At 51.8% G+C, this 17,002-nt stretch overlaps 1 protein-coding gene across 3 annotated transcripts in view; it reads left to right on the forward strand.

Moving 5' to 3' along the window:
• Window positions 1-967: 967 nt before the first annotated feature.
• Window positions 968-17,002, forward strand: part of Cmklr1 (chemerin chemokine-like receptor 1) — a 37,446-nt gene continuing 21,411 nt past the window's right edge. Inside the window, exons 1-2 of one of the 3 annotated variants that reach the window (XM_041646430.1) lie at window positions 968-1,227; window positions 10,910-11,083. The gene's annotated coding sequence lies outside the window, so the exon portion shown is untranslated. The remainder of the gene's footprint in view (window positions 1,228-10,909; window positions 11,084-17,002) is intronic. The other 2 variants (XM_041646439.1, XM_041646420.1) reach the window with 2 other exon arrangements.

The raw sequence follows: 17,002 nt of genomic DNA on the forward strand, positions 1-17,002 counted from the left end.
CCCTCATCTCTAAGCAGTTTTAGGCAGCATGAGTTCAGACCCCGAGGAACTTCAGCTCCGTCCCAGTTGTCAGCCCCAACCTGGCTGCCTGGGCACAACTTCCTGTCTATGGTCTTAGCATCCTCGTCGGCAATGGGTGAGCTGTTCTAGCCACATTCTTAATGGAAGCACTCACTGTGGGTCATACACACACCAAGGACTGCTATGTCATCTGGAGACCAAGGACTGGGATCAGCCTGGTTGGACTGCAGCTCTGCCCTCCGCTGGCTGGGTGGTGTCAAGTAAAAGACTCACCAAGAAACAAGTATAATAAACAAGAATAATAAAAATAACTGTCTGCCAGCACTGCTGTGAGGAGGATCAAGTACTGAGTGTCTAGCACTGTGAAGGTCAGCACTGAGTGCCCAGTACCCTGCCTGGTTCTTGGCTGCTTCAATAATGCTGCTGCTGGTGGTGATGATGTAACCAACAAACTAGGCAATATTAGGTGCTTGGGACAGACTCGGGATGAAAGTTGCTCAGGGAGTTCCCAGTCTGAACATGAGACACCTAGCGGGTGGCCCAGCATGGTCAGTGCCTGCTGTGATGTGGAAACCCAGAGCAGCCTCAAAGAAGGACCTGGAAGTCATCTGTCCACAACAGGGACAGGAATAGCACTCGAACTAGGTACAGCAGATGCGAGGGCCTGGAGTTTGAGACAGATCTTAGAGGGGGGCAGGTCTTCAGGACTTACCCCCAACCCCAGCAGCCTGGTTTCAAGGCTCCATTTGCGGCCCCCAGCCAAGGGGCGGGTCATCCCTAGTGGACTGCTACCACCCAGGAGCGCAGCTTGGCTGGCAGGCTCGGTCTCCTCTAGCGCCCCCACGCCACACAGCTGGCGCCCCCGCCCTCCGCTCGCCGTTTCCTGCTCCTCCCTCCTCTCCCGGCTCCAGCTGTTTGTCTAGCTGAGTTCTGTCCTTGTCCCGCACAGAACTCTGGACAGAGTGCGACTCTTAGGATGTGCCTGGGGACTGTGCTCCGCGGGGCTCAGAGGAAATTTTGCGTGAATAGGAGAAACGGTTCCAAGCAAACAGCCCTTACCAGCACAACTGTGTGACCAGGAGAAGGAAGCTTGAAGCCACAGGAACCACAGGGGAGACTGGGGAGAAGGTACCATGGCGCTTGGCGTTCAGACCTGCAGAGGGCGGGAAGGGTCGCACCGGCAGGGACCAGAGCGCTTCTAAAGAGGTGCGTGTCAAGGTTCCCAGGGTTGAGTCAGATCTGAAGAGCGATGCTGGTGCTTGTGAAAACCAGCGTAGCGGTCGCGGGTCCATCCTGTTCCGAAACCCGCTGGAAGCCAACTTGTTCCTAACCAGAGGCAGTCACCTACAGGTTCTCCGTGTTCTCCAGGGGAAGAAAAGGTTTTCCTGGGACGCATGTAACTGCTGTTGGGTCTACTTCTCATTTTGTTTTTATTATTACTAGCAATACGAGTGAGCAGCTTCGCAATGGACGCTTTATGGGATAGTTGTGCTTTGTGTACTTGTCCTGTGGATACAACTCCATAGGTGGAGATGCCACTCTGTCTCTCTGTCTCTTCCCCCCTCCCCCCATCCAGATGTGAATGCAGAGAGAGGAGAACGTGGGGGTCCTTGAGGCAATGTCTCTCACAGACTCAGAGGCTGGCCGGTTTAGGTAGACTGGCCACCAGGGAACTCCAGCCGTCAACTTGTCTCTGTCCTCTAATGCTGGGGTTACAGGCACGTGTGGTCATTCCCAGCTTTTTGTACAGGTGATGGGGATTTGAACTAAGGCCCTAATGCTTGCACAGCAAATGTTCTTACCCAAAGAGCCATCTCCCTATGCTACTTTAAAAATAATAGGTTTGCATGGTGGCACATACCTTTAATCCCAGCACTTGGGAGGCAGAGGCAGGCGGATCTCTGTGAGTTAAAGGCCAGCCTGCTCTACAGAGCTTCCAGGATAGCTAGAGAAACCTAGTGATACCTGTCTCAAAAAAAAATTATTTTTATTGATGTCTACATGTGGCAGTCTCTATGTGGGTTTGTGTGTATAGGTGCAGGTGCCTGAGGAGACCAGGGGGGCATCAGCTTCCCATGGAACTGGAGTTACAGACAGTTGTAAGCTACCATGTGGGTGGCTGGGAATTGAACCTGGGTCCTCTGGAAGAACAGCTAGTACTCTCAACTGCTGAGCCATCTCTCCGGCCCCTCACTACCCGTTTTGAGATATGTGACTGTTTGACTGTGACAGTTTCTGCCTGCTGGCACTCCCTATGGTGTGATATGGGGTTCAGTAGCCTTGGAGGCCCCCATGGCTATCTGCCTTCTACCTAAGGTGCCTCTACTTGTGCCTCTTTACTTATACTTATACTTATACTTATAGGGGGTCTCTCACTGGGATCCTGGGCTTGTTGGTTAGGCTAGGCTGGCTGGCCTGGGAGCCCTGTGGATCCTCCTGCTTCCGCCTCCCTAGTACTGGCCTTACATGTATGTACCACCACATCTGCTATTTATGTGAGTTCTGTGCTGGCAGAACAGGCCATCTCTCAAGCACTGAGCCGTCTCCCTGATTTTCTATAGTGGGTCTATAGAAAATAGACAGACTCACTTGTGTGAGCCTCCCTTCTCCCCACCATGTTCATATTTTCTTATTGATATCAAAAAGTTCTTTGCATATGGAAGACAGGAGCCGTTCGGCCAAGTTCTGCCTGAAAGCATCACACTGCCTCTGCTTCCATCCTGAGGCATTTACAGCAGCAAGGGAGCTCTGGTACAGAAATCACCGCCTACAGCCACCCAGGAGCGGCCTGGAGAGTTTGATGTCCCGTGTATGTCTGTGGCTCAGAGAGGGCAGGTTTCAGGTCTGAGGTCATACAGTGAGGAAGTGGTGGAGGAGTTCTTGTGTTTGCTCAGTGTCTTAAGAAAGCCCCAATTCCCCTTTGCTTCCCTCTTCTTCCCCTTTCCAAGAGGATCTGTGGTTCTTGCTTCTGTCAAGAGAAAGGCAAGATCGGCTCTGTGCCTTGCTGCTGTGGTGTGCCTGGCCGGGTCAGACTGTGGAAGGGGTTGACTCAGCATTCTCCTTCAAAAGGTTTGGCTTAAACCTGTGAGGTGCCAGTCTCCGAGAGCCAGGGGTGGTGACTCTGGACTCCTCCGACTCTTTGAGGAGTAGATGAACCCCACACGGGGCCTCTTTCTATAAAACTCAACCCTTTTGCTGGTGGAGAAGTCTCTACACCTCTCCCCCACTGGTCTCCCTCCCCCATCACAACTCCTCCCCCATTGTCAGTCATCTTGTCTGTCTCTTAGCAACCTGGGAGTCCCTAGACCACAGTTCAGTGTTATGTCTTCTGGGTCCTCCATCCTCTGCATAGGAGTTTATGCACAAGACAGAGTTCCCTGGGTCCAGGGAGAAGTTTCACCGTCTGCAGAGTGGGCTGGGACGATGGACTGTAGTCCTGTCTCTTAGATGTTTGATTATGAAGGACAGCTTGAGTTGGCTTTTCGGTGCTCCACCATGGCCACACGATGAGGGCTCTAGTAACACCCCCAATTTGCCTATTAGAAATCCGAGACCTCGGAAGGTCCAAGCATAGACCTCAGAAGGTCCAAGCAGCCACAGATTTCACAGGGCTCCACGCTACAGAGGTGGGTTTATGCCTCAGATTCCACTTCTGTAAAACGGTGTTCCGAACAGGAGCTACCCTGTAGGATTGTCACAAAGGTTAAATGACAGGACCCGACAATGCTCAGCAGATGATACAGATGATGATCCCCTAAGGCTCTGAATATTATTACTTCATATAGCTCTTGGCCTCTGGCTGTGTCATCCATCTGAGCCATACACAGAGGTCGGTATGGTGTGCGTGTGCACACACACACACATGCTCGTGTGTGTGTGGGGGGTCAGTGCAAATGCTGGATGTCCTCCTCTATCACTGTCCACTGTCCTGCTGTGAGACAGGGCCTGTAACTTAACTGGCAGCTCACTGTTTTGCTAGATGGGCTGGACATCAAATTGCCCCCAATACTGGAGTTACAGACACACACAGTCATGTCTGGATTAACGTGGGTTCCAGAGACTTGAACTCGGATTTTTAAGCTTGCAGAGCATGCCTTCTCACCCCCCGAGTCATCTCCTCAGCCCTCATGGATGTTTCTTAGAGCTCCAGCATCTGTGAGTCAGGCTCTCTGAGGGTGAGCCTAGGGCATCTGTGTCAAACGGGCGCCTCAGAGACTTCGACGCCCTTCGTACTTGAGCACGGCTCACAGGAACACTCGAATGTTTTCCTGTTTCGCCCTCTGCCCAGGTTTTTGATGCTTTGCTGTGCATTTGAGTTTCTTTTCCCTTTCTAAGCAAATCTCCACAGACCTCCGTGGAGCCACACGCTCTGTGTCAGCAGCTGAGGCCAGGAGGCTGTGTGGAGAAGTGAAACTGCCTCATGGGACACAGCGTGTCTGATCGGACCTGTTCCCCCTTATTGAAGTAAAGCAGATGGGAAGAAACCAACTGCAAACCAATAAAAACACGGTTTCTCCACAAACAGAAGGGCGGCCCACTAGAGAGGCCCCACGGCTCTGCAGGGTAGGCTGCAAACTCCATGGGTATCAAGAGATGCACGTCCCAGAAGTTTGCTGGACCTGTGTGATCACAGGAGAGGCATTCCTATTGTCTGGCCGTCACTGAATTCCCGGCAGGAGGAGACTGTGCTGTATAAGTTTGTGTGAGCTTCAGGGACAAATAGACCCAAGCACACTTACTGCCCCAAACACGGAAGAGACAGCACAAGGCAGCCAGCTCTTTTTATCTTCTGGTTCTCTCTCTGAGACCTTTTTTTTTCTTTACTATTTTCCCCGTGAGTCTTATCATGTTTCCCAGGCCATTTCTATACTTCTGGGCTCAAATAATTCCCCTGCCTCGGTTACCCAAGTGCCTGGGATGGCAGGTGCACAGCGCAATGACTGGCTTAAGGGACATGCTTCAGAGTGGAAGATCCCCTGCCCTAGGGAGTCAGGGACCCACCTGGCAGCTCCACGCTCCCATTGGTGACAGTCTGGTTGGCCCAGTGGTAGATGGGAAAGTGTGAAGGTGTCTGATGGCCTGGCTAGATTCTTCCTCCTGGGAACCTCTGTGAGGTAGTCTCCTGCCTCCCATTGAAGTGAGGTGCTGATCGGCTAGGTGACATTCCAGAGGCTCTTGATGGAGTTAACCTGTGTCCCACAGGACCCACAGGTTCTGGTGTCCCACAGGTGGCCCTTTCTATGCTACCTCCAGAGGGAGGCGCTGAGCCAGCCCTGGGGTGCAGGGAAAGGGCTGTTTGTGGCATCCTCTTTGTGCTGCTTCCGGATTCAGGGCCCTGTGCTGTTTCTGGGTTCGGTCAATAGTGGGACACCGGGCAATTTATTTATCTCGGAGTCTCAGCATTTTCGCAGCAAGGGTCACAAGTGAGATTGGAAAAGAGCTACGCTGCTGGATGGAATGGAGGCGCAGTTTGTATGATGCAGCTGTCTTAGAAAGAAATGCTTGCAACTGAAGTCAGCAGCTGGCAGTGGCCAGAGATCCTCGAGCAGGCTGCTGCAGGATTCAGCTCTCAGCCTCGCCCCTTGAACTAACCCTAACCCTAACCCTAACCCATCCCGATTGTGGGACCAGATACTCCGATAGGCACAGAGGGCTGAGTACATCGTGTGCCTCTCTGAGGAAGCCCGGACTTGGAAATGCACTTGGGCAGATCTGAGCAGCCTTTGGCTCCAGCCTGGGACCTCTGCCTGGGCTCTGGTGGGGGTGCCTGGGTGTCCTCTCCACATGCTTTGGAAATGCTGGAAGTACCCACAGCTGAGTCAGCAGGGCTCACTTCTGCTTTCTTGGGGGTACAGGTTCTGAGTTTTCAGCCCAGGCTGGTGATGGGGCGGTTCTTGTGCAAGGAGGTGGGTGGTCAGGGAAATCAATGCATAGAATGGCTGGGCACACCCAGCGTTCCCCTGGGGCTCAAGGATGGCAGGGGCAGTGAGCGCATGAGGAGAGGCTGCTGAGGGATGGTGGTAGCGGACCCTGCATTGCAAGCCTGTGTTCCGGCTCAGCTCCTTGGCCTCAGTCTCTTCCTCTCAGAGTTGCTTAGGTTACCCTGCTCTTTAGTCTGTAGTCCACGCTCAGTGAGCGGCCCAGGGTCGTGGTTAAGGACAGATGCTCACCCCTGTTGCATGAACTTATCAGAACAGTCTCCAGAGTCCGAGTCCCTCCATGAGAGAGGGATGGGTGTGGGTGCCATCCTAGTTTCTTTCTTACTGTGACAAACACCCTGGCCAAAAGCAACTTAGGAGAAGAAAGGATTTATTCAACTCACAGTTCCAAGTTATAGTCCATCACTGAGGGGAAGTCAAGGCAGGAACTCACGCAAGCTGGTCACATCCCAGCCATTGCCAGGAGTGAAGAGTAAAGCTGTCCTTGCTACTTACATATTCTCACAATGGGCTGGGTCAATTAACAATCAGGACAGTGACCCACAGACACAACCATAGGCCCAGGACAATGACCCATAGACACAACCACAGGCCCAGGACAGTGGCCCACAGACACAACCACAGGCTCAGGACAGTGGCCCACAGACACAACCACAGGCCCAGGACAGTGGCCCACAGACACAACCACAGGCCCAGGACAGTGGTCCATAGACAGGCTCACAGGTCAGCCTGGCAAAGATAATTCCTCATGAAGATTTTCTTCTCAGGCTCACCAGTTAAGTATGCATCCTGCTCTTTCTGAGGACCTCATATGATTCCCAGAACTCACAGTGGATGGCTTGAGCCATGTGTAATGTAAATCCAGCCCCTGTGTGATCCAGCACCTCTGGCCTTGGGAGGCGCTGTACATGCACTTGTAATTAAAAATCTAAAATGAATGAAAAAAAAAACCCAAAGTCTTTTCCCAGGCGATTCTAAGTTACATCAAGTTAACAATTAGTCTAATCAGCTTCGAGATCACACCTGGCTACCCTGTATGTGGAGCTTCTCTGTGTCTCAGCAACTGCTCCCAAATAACCACTCAGAGGCTTAATATTAGCTGTAAATGCTCAGGCTTATTACTAGCTCTAACTCTTACATTTTAAATTAACCCATATTTATTTATCTACCATCAGCCACATGGTAATACTGTCTTTCAATGTGACACATTCATCTTGCTACTCTCTGCATCTCTCGAAACTCCTGAGACCCCACGCTTCTCCCTCCCAGTGTCCTCAGTCTGGCTGTCCTGCCTATACCTCTTGCCTCACTACCAGTCAGTCAGCTCTTTGGTTAAACCAATCAGATGTTGCCTTGGCAAAGACACATCTTCACAGTGTACAAAAAGATGACTTCATAACACCACCCCAAAGTCATAGCTGTCAAGTGACTTTCTGCTATCTAAGAACAGGTGCGCCGATTCTGGGGACCAGGATGTGGGCACCTTTGAGGGACTGCCTATTATTACAGGCTAGCAGCCTGAGGGCAACCCAAATGATAAGAGTTCTGGGCCATTTCTCTGAGGAGCACAGCAGGGAGCAAAGAGCACCAATGTGGGTGGGGCTGAGGCAGGCATAAGGAGAGGGCAGGTCTGACCTCAGCTCTGGACTCTGGCACTGAGGTGGGTTTGGGTCCCTGCTTTAGCGGGTAGGAGCTGGTGACTGCAGTTGACTGTGCTCTTGTGGAAGAGGTGGTGGTAAGATGCAGTCAGGTTTGCTGGTAGGTTTGTCAGTGAGGTCACGTGCCAACTGAGGAGGTAACCAGTTGCCCAATCAGGCTTGTCCTCTGCCGGATCTCAGGTCTCAATTTCGGTCCCCTCAGTATAAGAGCATTGGCTGCCAGGCAGTGAGGCTCTCTCTTTGTCCCTGCCCATCCCCCACCAAAGGAATGGACCCCAGGGAGTCTCACATGTAATGCGGTTGCCCTAACTCTGAGCCAGACCTCAGCATCAGCCCTGGTTTCTCTTTTCTCTTTTCCCTCCCCTAGGGGATGAGAGAGGGTGGGTGAGAGGCCTAGAGAGTCTCACTAAGTTGCCCAGGCTGGCCCTTGAACTCACTTTCTAGGCCAGATAAGTCTGGAACTTGAGATGCCCCTGCCTTAGCCTCCTGAGTAGCTGGAATTACAGACACCACCTCAGTTGGCCACTATACTACCCAAATTCATCAACAACCCCATTTTTCAGGTAGGAAAAATGAGGCAGGGAGGTTGTGGGTGAGCCAAGAGGCAGCCTTCATTCTTGGGCATCTATGAGGCGCCTGCTTTGCTATACGCTCATAGCAGGGAATTTGGGAGGAGCCCATTCTCCCTAAGGCGCTCCTAGTCTCTCAGGAAGACAACTGAGAAGAGACAGAGCGGGAAGCTTGGAGCATACCACTCCTGGGGTGGGAACACCATCTGCCCATTCGTCAAGGCTTTTTTTGACCAAGAACAAATTGTTAGCTGCATCCACACTGGTGTTGGCTGGAGACACTTGGTGGCCAAAGGTTGTAGGAGCAAAGGGGAGATGGCTTTCACAGGAATGGCAGGAAACCAGTCCCCAGACAGGAAGCCCGTCTCTGAGCTGGGTTCAAAGCACAATCTGGCCTCAAGTTGCCCGAAGGGAAGCTGGCAGGAATAGGAGTGAGGGGGAGCGTGGATGGGGAGTGGAAGACCAATGGCTCTGGGGTGTGTAGTAAAGAGGGCAGGGAGCAGGGGGAGGCTGCAGGCTTTGCAGGGCCTTGAAGGCTCCACCCAGTTTTCTGGGTGGCCTGACATGCTCCATTTTACCACCCCCTTCAAACTCGGTGCTTACATTTGAAGTTGTGGAAATGGAAGATTCCAAACAACCAGAACTAACTGAGTTTAAAATTTGAAGTCTGGGGCTTTATGTGCTGGGTTGTTGGGCCATAAACCAGACCATCTGCTCTGGCTGGGACAGGGGAACTGTAGGATGTGTGTGTTGGGGGGATACAGGCACAGAGGTGGGAGGTGCTGAGATTGTGTTAGGGTTTTCCGGGTGTGAGCCCTGACCTGCCTGTCGTGTTTGGTGATTCCTTCCCAGCAGGGGCAATACTCTGCCACACACGCTGTGGCCAGTAGGCCTGGCTGGCATCACAGGGTTCTGTGGAAGGGAAGGAGACCAAACCACAGGAGGAATCGCTCTTGAGGGTATGTGGGCACTTTCAGTCTCCTTCATGACACGCGCAGACTCCCAGGATCTGGGTCATGGACAACAGGGTGTCAATCTTTCCAGTACTATCTTGAGGGACAGCTGCCTCGAGGCCTACCCAGTCCACTTTGGGACTTACCACCTCAGACTGTTCCTGCAATGTCTTTACCACACACTCACGGGAAATGGGAGGGAGCCCGTTCCACCGTGTGTGACAAGATGGATGGAATGCAGTGAGGCAGTGTCCTAGTGACACAGCCTCCATGTCCCGATCTGAGAAATGAGTTGTGACAATAGTTTGGGATGACTTATTGGGAAAAAAAATCCTTTAAAAATATTAATGAATGAGTTAATTTTTAGTTTATATAGCTCATTCAAAGAGGTTGGAACTGGGCAGTGGGAATTAGGTTATTTACATCAGTAGGGATGCAGGCTGCTGCCTCTGAGTGCTTGCTTTGATTACTCAGAAGTGCTTAGTCTTGGTGCTAGCTTGACATTGTTGTTTGCATCTTTGTTACTGGCTGATCCTTAGCCACATGGATTTGGTTAGACAGGATGTGGTAGGCAAACTGAACCCCCTTTCAAAAGGAGAGTTTTCTAGAAGCTGGGGTAGTACCCCTGAAAAACTCTAGTAAAACATCAGGTGGCTGACTCTCTAGATGCTTCTGCAACCACCAGTATGGCCATCTGGTCTACCCCTGGGGAGGGTAGCAACTGCTTGTTTCCTTGGGCTGTTGTGTGCAGAAACTAGGGACTCCTCTAGATCCCAGCGCCTAAAGGCTAGGGTTCTGTGTTGTTTTCCCAGAGCAATATGCAGAAGTGTGGAATGTGTGTGTCATCTGTCTTGGTGACCCCCACGGCCACCTATCGCCTTATGCTCTCCCTCTGCCTCCCTTCCTTCCCCCAGGCTCATGTCTGGTCTCAGAGGAAGGGGTCTGGGTGGTCCCTCCCCTCAGGAGCTGACTGTGGTGAGACCCAGCTACCACACTGTGGGAGGGCGTGTGCCTGCTGCCTAGTCCACACGCCCAGTAACCTCACCCTATGTCCACCACATCCTGGTGCTCTGTAGATACCAAAAGGGTGAGCAAGCAAGCGAGCCTGACAGCAGAAGGACCCTCAGGGAATAAGATCTGGGACATCCCTGAGGCCTTCTCTCTCCCTGAGGGAAGAATAAACCTTAACCACAATTCTTGTGAGGGCTTGTGGTGTTTTATTTTGAAAATATGTGACATTATTTTAAGAGTGTATGTGTGTGTGCAGGCATGCATTGGACAGCTTGAGGAGTTTGCATTCTTCAACACAAGTCTGTGTGTTTTCAACATAAATGCGGCTTTTAGACTGCACATGATGATCCAATCATGTCATCCCAGCACTCAGGAGCTGAGGCAGGAGGATGGGGAGTTTTAGGTCACCTGAGCTTGATGGTAAGAGCCCACCTCCAAATACAAACACGTAACCCCCATTTGCAAAATAAATGGAAAATAACTTGAGGCCTCCATAAGCCTTTGGGTCAGCTCTAGAGGGAGGTGGAGGCTGAGGTTGGGCTCCTGTCATGCAGCTGATGAGAAACTTGAAGAATTGTGTTCTGTGGTCTGAGGGAGTCCCCAGCAGGTAACAAACCTTCTTCCTCTTGCCGCCCTCCCCAAGGAAATAGGGACACAATAGAGAGGTTAAGTGAGACACACAGCGAGTGATTGGCCTGAGTCAGAGTTCGAAACCGCAGTGCTTAACCGCAATGCTCACAAAGGTGTTACTTTGGCAGGATCTGTTTGTATCTGTCACCTCAGGTCTGTGGCAGGGCAGATGAGATCAGTTTCCTGGACAACGAAGAATCCTTCCTTGAAGAGCTAGGAGCCTGATAAGGGACAGAAATAAGTAAAAGAAAGTTCTTAGAAGTTCTACCGAGGACCGTGGCTCAGACACCATCTTAGATGAGGTAAGGTTTGGAGGGCCTCGATGTGTTGAGGGTATGTCTCAGGGTCCTGGTCGGGAGGAGCTCATTTTTATTTAAAAGTGGGTCCCTTTTCCATTGTGATTTTTTTTCTGTAAAATGTAAAGCTGTCCCAGGAAATCAATAGGCTTGATTGGCGAGTTTGGGGGTATGTATCCCTCTCTCCTAAATTCATGCTCCAGGCTCTCCTCTCCCTACCTAGCTCAGTGTGTGAGAGGGTGTCTTAGGGTATTTCTGTGGCTGAATACTCCATGTTGAGGTTGGTGAATGGCAGGAGAGATTTTGGGTGCTCACCCTTAGCCAAGGCACAGAGCAGTGAGACCCAGAGCCCTGTTCCACGGTAGCAGTGACGGGCCTGGGAGATGGCTCGGTGGGTGAGAATGCTCCTTCTGCAAACATGAGAGTCTGAGTTCACATACCCAGCATCCATGTACGAAGCCGGGCGTGGTTACTGTGCCTGTGAGCCCAAGACTGGGGGACAGAGATGGGTGGGTCCTGAGTGTGCACTGGCCGGCCCTGACTATACAAACCAGTGACCCTCTGATTTGGTGAGAGACCCTCCTCACAAGGAAAAAGGTGGGAGGTGATAGAAGAAGAACCTGGGGGTCGTGATCAGGCCTCCTCCTGCAGGGGTGCACACCACACATGCAATAGCACAGATACTAATGGCTTTTCTGGGACTCTACCATGGGCTGTGCACTCTTGTTCTGAGGTCTGTTTTCCTCCTCTTACATCTCAATACCCACCCTGTGAAGCACGTGCTGTCACTGCTTCACTTGGGGACACTGACACAGAACCCAAGCTCTCCCAGGGGCTACACAGCATAACTGGCCTTTGGCCCGAAGGCTGGGCTTCCGAATCGTGGCTGCTATCGCTACGTGCTGAGTCCAGCTTTGGGGATCCATTCCTGGCTTCTTCCTCTTTTAGTTGTTGGGCAGCTTGCTTGACCCTCCTGAGCTTCAGTTTTCTCTCCTGAGGGGATCATCAGGGCTTTGGGGAGGCTGAGGATGAGTGAGAGGTGGGGGGAGTGTGAGGGACAGGCAGTGAGGGTCTCAGTGTTTCAAGGGGTTTCATTCCTGGCGCCAGACCCAAGAGGCCTTGGAAACCTGAACCAACAGAGAAGTCACTGCCAGGACTCTTGGCAGGACTGCTAGCGAGCAAAGAGGGGGACAAAGGTTCCTCTGTCAGCCACTTGGGGCCTGGAGGGGCCTGATGGAAGAACCATGAGTGTTCCAAAGAACAAGACTCCTGCCCAGAGGCGGGCTGGCATGGCCTGCCAGGCACTGCTCCTGGGCCAGGCTGGAAGATTCTTCTGGACTCTTCTTGAAGGGCTTAGGAAGTGGCTTTTCCTCCCTCCACCCAGGGTTATTGTTATTTTATTTTAGAACCAAATAAAGATGGAACACATCTTCACCTTAGCAGCTGCTAGGAGTCCTCATTATGCCAGGTCACCTCCAGATCACCATCCCTCAGGCTTACGATGACACTGGTCACCTGCCCTCCACAGAGGCTGCCTCTCTAGCCTCTGCACTACTCTCTGAACCCCTGCCATCCAGCTGTACCCATGAGGTTACCTAGGGCCCAGAGATGCGTCCGCCCAGTGCACTGCAGCTCTCCTGCTCCCTGCAATAGCCCATGATACGGTGGATAATGTGGAAACTGAGGGCCAGAAGTGGACTAGCTCTCCCGACCAGAGTGAGAGCGGGTATTTCTGTGACTGGTGCTGCAGGTGCGGCCCGGCTGTGTGAGGACCTCTTGACCCTGGAGGATGCAGTTCACTGGCAATGGAACAGCGTGGTTCTACCAAGGAGGGCCAGCCCTGTTTCCTCATTATAAAAGCTCCTCAAGGACTTACCTAGCAGGCACAAAGCCCAGAGTTCCATCTCAGCCACCACACATCAACAAAGATGAAAGAAAAGGAAGATAACTCAAAGGAAAACTTAAAACAACAAACTCTGGAAAGAGGGAGTGGAGGGCTAAGGATTCAATTGTAACATTGTAACACACATGACAAAACTGCCTAAACACTGTAACACTAAGAGACTCGACAGAGATCAAGTGCCCATCCTGCCCAACAGTAAGCAATTGGAAGGAAGCTGTCCCCAAGCCCATTACTGAAAAGCTGGTGAAGCTAACAGTGAGCTATTATGCAGCTGTCTAGAAGGAGGGGTATGATGATTGACCGTCTCCAAAATTGGATAAAGAAGGAAGGTGTATATATCTTTTCTTTTATACAAAGGGTGTGTGTGTGTGTGTGTGTGTGTGAGAGAGAGAGAGAGAGAGAGAGAGAGAGAGAGAGAGAGAGAGAGATCCCTTTGTAATTACTCAGAGGCTTCAGAATGGCACCTGGTAACCTGGTACAGGAGCTGAGTGCCCTGGGAACAGATAGATCGTAGTGTGGAAGGGGTGGGGCTTTTTGTTCTAACTCTTTAGAGTTCTACATGGTTTGAACATCTCTAATTGGGTAAAGCTATGTCACCAAGTCAGAAATTTAGTAATAAAAAGAGGTGAGACTTTAGTTCTGAGTGGAGACCCTCTCAATAGTCAATGTTTTGTTTTAAGTGTGCGTAGCAAACTCCTAGGCCCGTGGTCTCTGTGACCTTCCTGGACAAGCCTGGGAAATCGAATTACCTCCACTTGGTTCTAGTTCTTAGTGGTGTCACAGGGGAAGGGTCCTTGTGGGGTTTACGTCAGAATCACTCCTTTGCCTAGCTTCCCATCCTCCTGGTAGCTGCCATTGGTGTCTGGTTGTCTCCTGTGGGCCAAGCTGACATCTCGGCACAGATCTGCTGCCTCTTCCTACAGCAATCTTGAGACTCAAACCCTTGGTAAGTGCTTTCAGGAGAGCGATGTGTCCTCCTGGCCCTCCTCAATGCTCACTTCCAACGCATGGAGGCTTCTAGAGAAGTCAGTGACCCCAAGCTCAGTCCAGAAAGGCCTGATTTGTCTTAATCTTGTCTCTGCCAGAACTTCCCCACCCCCCCCTCCCGCCACTCTGTCACCAAACGACTTGCATTAAGTAACGCCTCTTCTGAAATCTTCTGAAAGAGACTGCAGGTCAGGGCAGAGCTCTGGCCTTGTGTGCAAAAGGCCCTGGGGTCCATCTCCAGCGTTGCGTAAGCCATGAATAGCAAACAAGCCACAGCTTTCCTGTGACATCACCCAAAGTCCCAGATAACTTTCTCCTGGGCCCAGCACAGGGGCTGCCCTTTTGCTGCTGGCTCAAACCTTCCAGGTCAAAGCCCAGGCCCCTTCTCCCTGGGTGTGGGTCTTGGTTCTCTTCTCTGATCTTGCAGCCTGCCCCTAGCCCCTCTCCTTCTGGTGTCTCTCTCTTTCTCTGCCTTCATCTTTCTTGTCTTGGTGTCTTGTCTCTTCCCCCTAAGTTTTCTCCCCCACCCCCTTTGTCTTTCTGTCCCTACCTCTGTGTCACCAGTCACCACCTTGGTCCACATTTCTTTTAGCTCCTTGGTGCTTCCCCCTGACTATGGTTACCAGCTCCACCAGGCCCCTGACCTGCAGGAGTCTGAAGAGAGAGGACTGGTCCTCTGCTTTCCTGAAGCCAAGGGCAGGCCAGCCTTGAGGACAGTGACCATTGCAGCCACTAGGCCCTGGTAGGGGTACACTTGAGATTCTGCCACTGTTTGTTCTGAGGGACGGTGACTTCTTAGGGATGAGGGGCTGTGTTTTCTTATTGCACTGGGCCTGTTCACTACTCAGACGGCTGTGTGGAGGTCATGACCTTCTTTGACTTGAGACAGAGGAGGTGCCACACTGAGAGGTTCATCTAACAACAGGGGGTCACTGAACTCCTCCCAATTAAACAGATGAAATAACCGTAGATCCAGAGAAGCCAAGCCACTTGCCCAAGGGCACAGAGCTTGTGGGCCTGGCGGAATAAAACTGATTCTGAAGGGAGGAGATTGAGCAGCACCTGTTACTTCAGTGGTCATAGGAGCCAGTGAGGTCACCTGCTTGCCTGTGAGCACAGAGGTGAGGAGGGGCTCTGTCTGTGCAGAGTCAGCTGGGGTCCTGGGTGTCTCCTCACCAGGTGCCCAGCGCGTGGCTGCCTTGGTGAGTAGATCTCCAAGCCTTAGTTTCTTGACCTGTCAGGGGTGGATCACAGTGCCGGCCTCCTGGGTTATTACTGGAAAGCAGTGACTCAGGATGAGAGCTTGGCTGGAAAATGAAGCTGGAGAGACCAAGGCTGAGCCTTGTGAAGGAGAATAATGTGGGTTTGCAGTGTGGGTGCAGGAGTAACAGGTGTAAGGGGGACTGTCCGTGGTGTAAGCAGGTACTCACAAGCAAGTTTAGTTTGTATGATAAACCATGTTAATAAACAAGAAGAGTAGGGACCACAGAATTGGCCCAGGCTGTCTCCTACCTGTACAGGCTGTCAATAGTATCCAACTTGTGGATGCTGACATTATCAGGACATCAGCACGGAGAAGCAGAGGGATTCTGTTCTGACATTCCTGGGAATATTCTTAGAAGCTGTTTTTTCAGTTTTAAGCCAGCCGCATATATTCCTGCTGGACTGAACAGTTAGCCTTCCCTGGTACATTCAGGGGAAATGACTTTGTTGAACGTCTGTATGGTCAGTCTCTCCTGCAATACCCCAGGCTAAGTGTGGTTAGGTCCCCAGGAGCCCTGTCCCATATCCTGGGCAAACGTATTCTGATCTTAGCACCAGGAATCCGCCTCACTGTGGTTTGGACTGTTCAGGGCCAGGACCACGTGACCTGGAAGCTGGCATCTCTTCCCTGGCCAGGAGCCTCAGAGGTGGAGGCCCCTGGGAGCAGTTCTGGCATTGCTGTCTGGTCTGTTTCCTTCTCAGGCCTGGCTCTCCTTCCACTCTTAGTTTATGTTCCTCACGCACAAACTTCGCCTTTGAACTCTCACCCTCTTCTGGTCTGAGCCGGTACCTAAGCAAACGCCAGCCTACCATCCTAACACCGCTGTGAACCCCTTCCTCCGGAGGACTCAGGGTGTGCCAGCTGTCCTGGGATGAGGGAGAGGGGGCTGGGGAGGCCTAAGAAGGGTGCTAAGGAAGTGCTAGCTAAGGTCAAAGAGAGGAAACGCTCAGTGCCAGGATGGGGAGGTGTCGGGTGTGGTTTGGGTGGCTCCCGGGACTTGAACCAGGCCATTCAAGTTCAGTTAGTAAACAGAGCAGCGTTCTCAATGACTCAATCTTACTAGAAGTTCTGCTGGTTGGGGACTCAAACTGTTAACTGACCCCCAAATCACCTCTCTGGAAACTACCAGGCAAAGGGCATGTGTGCTCCAGAGGTGGAGTGACCTGCAGGGACACTGAATCCTGTGTCCTGAGGTAGCCTTCAGTTCTTACAAGGGACAGGTCATTCCATACTCTCTGTATGTGAGGATTCGTGAGGTCCAAAGTAGACCCACTCTGCAGATGTGTGGGTGGATTCTACGATACAGAATTATGGCAACTGAAGGCCAGGTTGCAACTAGATAAATGTGTGTGTGTGTGTGTGTGTGTGTGTGTGTGTGTGTGTGTGTGTGCTTTGCTTTGCTTTTTATTACTCTTTTTTGAGACATGATCCCTCCCCAGAATGCAAGGATTTCAGGCTTGGATGACAATGCTTGGTTTATGAGGTGCTCAGGATAGGGTCTGGGGAGTCATGCGCAGTTGGCAAGCACCCTGCCAGCTGAACTGCATCCCTAGCCCTGTGTCAGATCTACTGCTATCAAATGAGACTAGAGTTCCTGACAGTGGCCTGGTGACCCCTTCTCCAACAGAAGGAGACAGGCTTTCACCTGAGGAGTTTTGAATTCCCTTTGGTCGGCAGCCAGCATTTTGTTCTCTGATGGTGTCAGGGCAGATGAGAGGGCCATTTCCCTGACCATTTCCCTCCCAGGTCAAAGGGTGGGCTTGCCTTAGAA

The sequence above is a fragment of the Microtus oregoni genome, unplaced genomic scaffold (assembly GCF_018167655.1).
Source record: "Microtus oregoni isolate MIOR12 unplaced genomic scaffold, Mior012 000003F_ref0000135, whole genome shotgun sequence".
Classification (NCBI taxonomy): Eukaryota; Metazoa; Chordata; class Mammalia; order Rodentia; family Cricetidae; genus Microtus; species Microtus oregoni.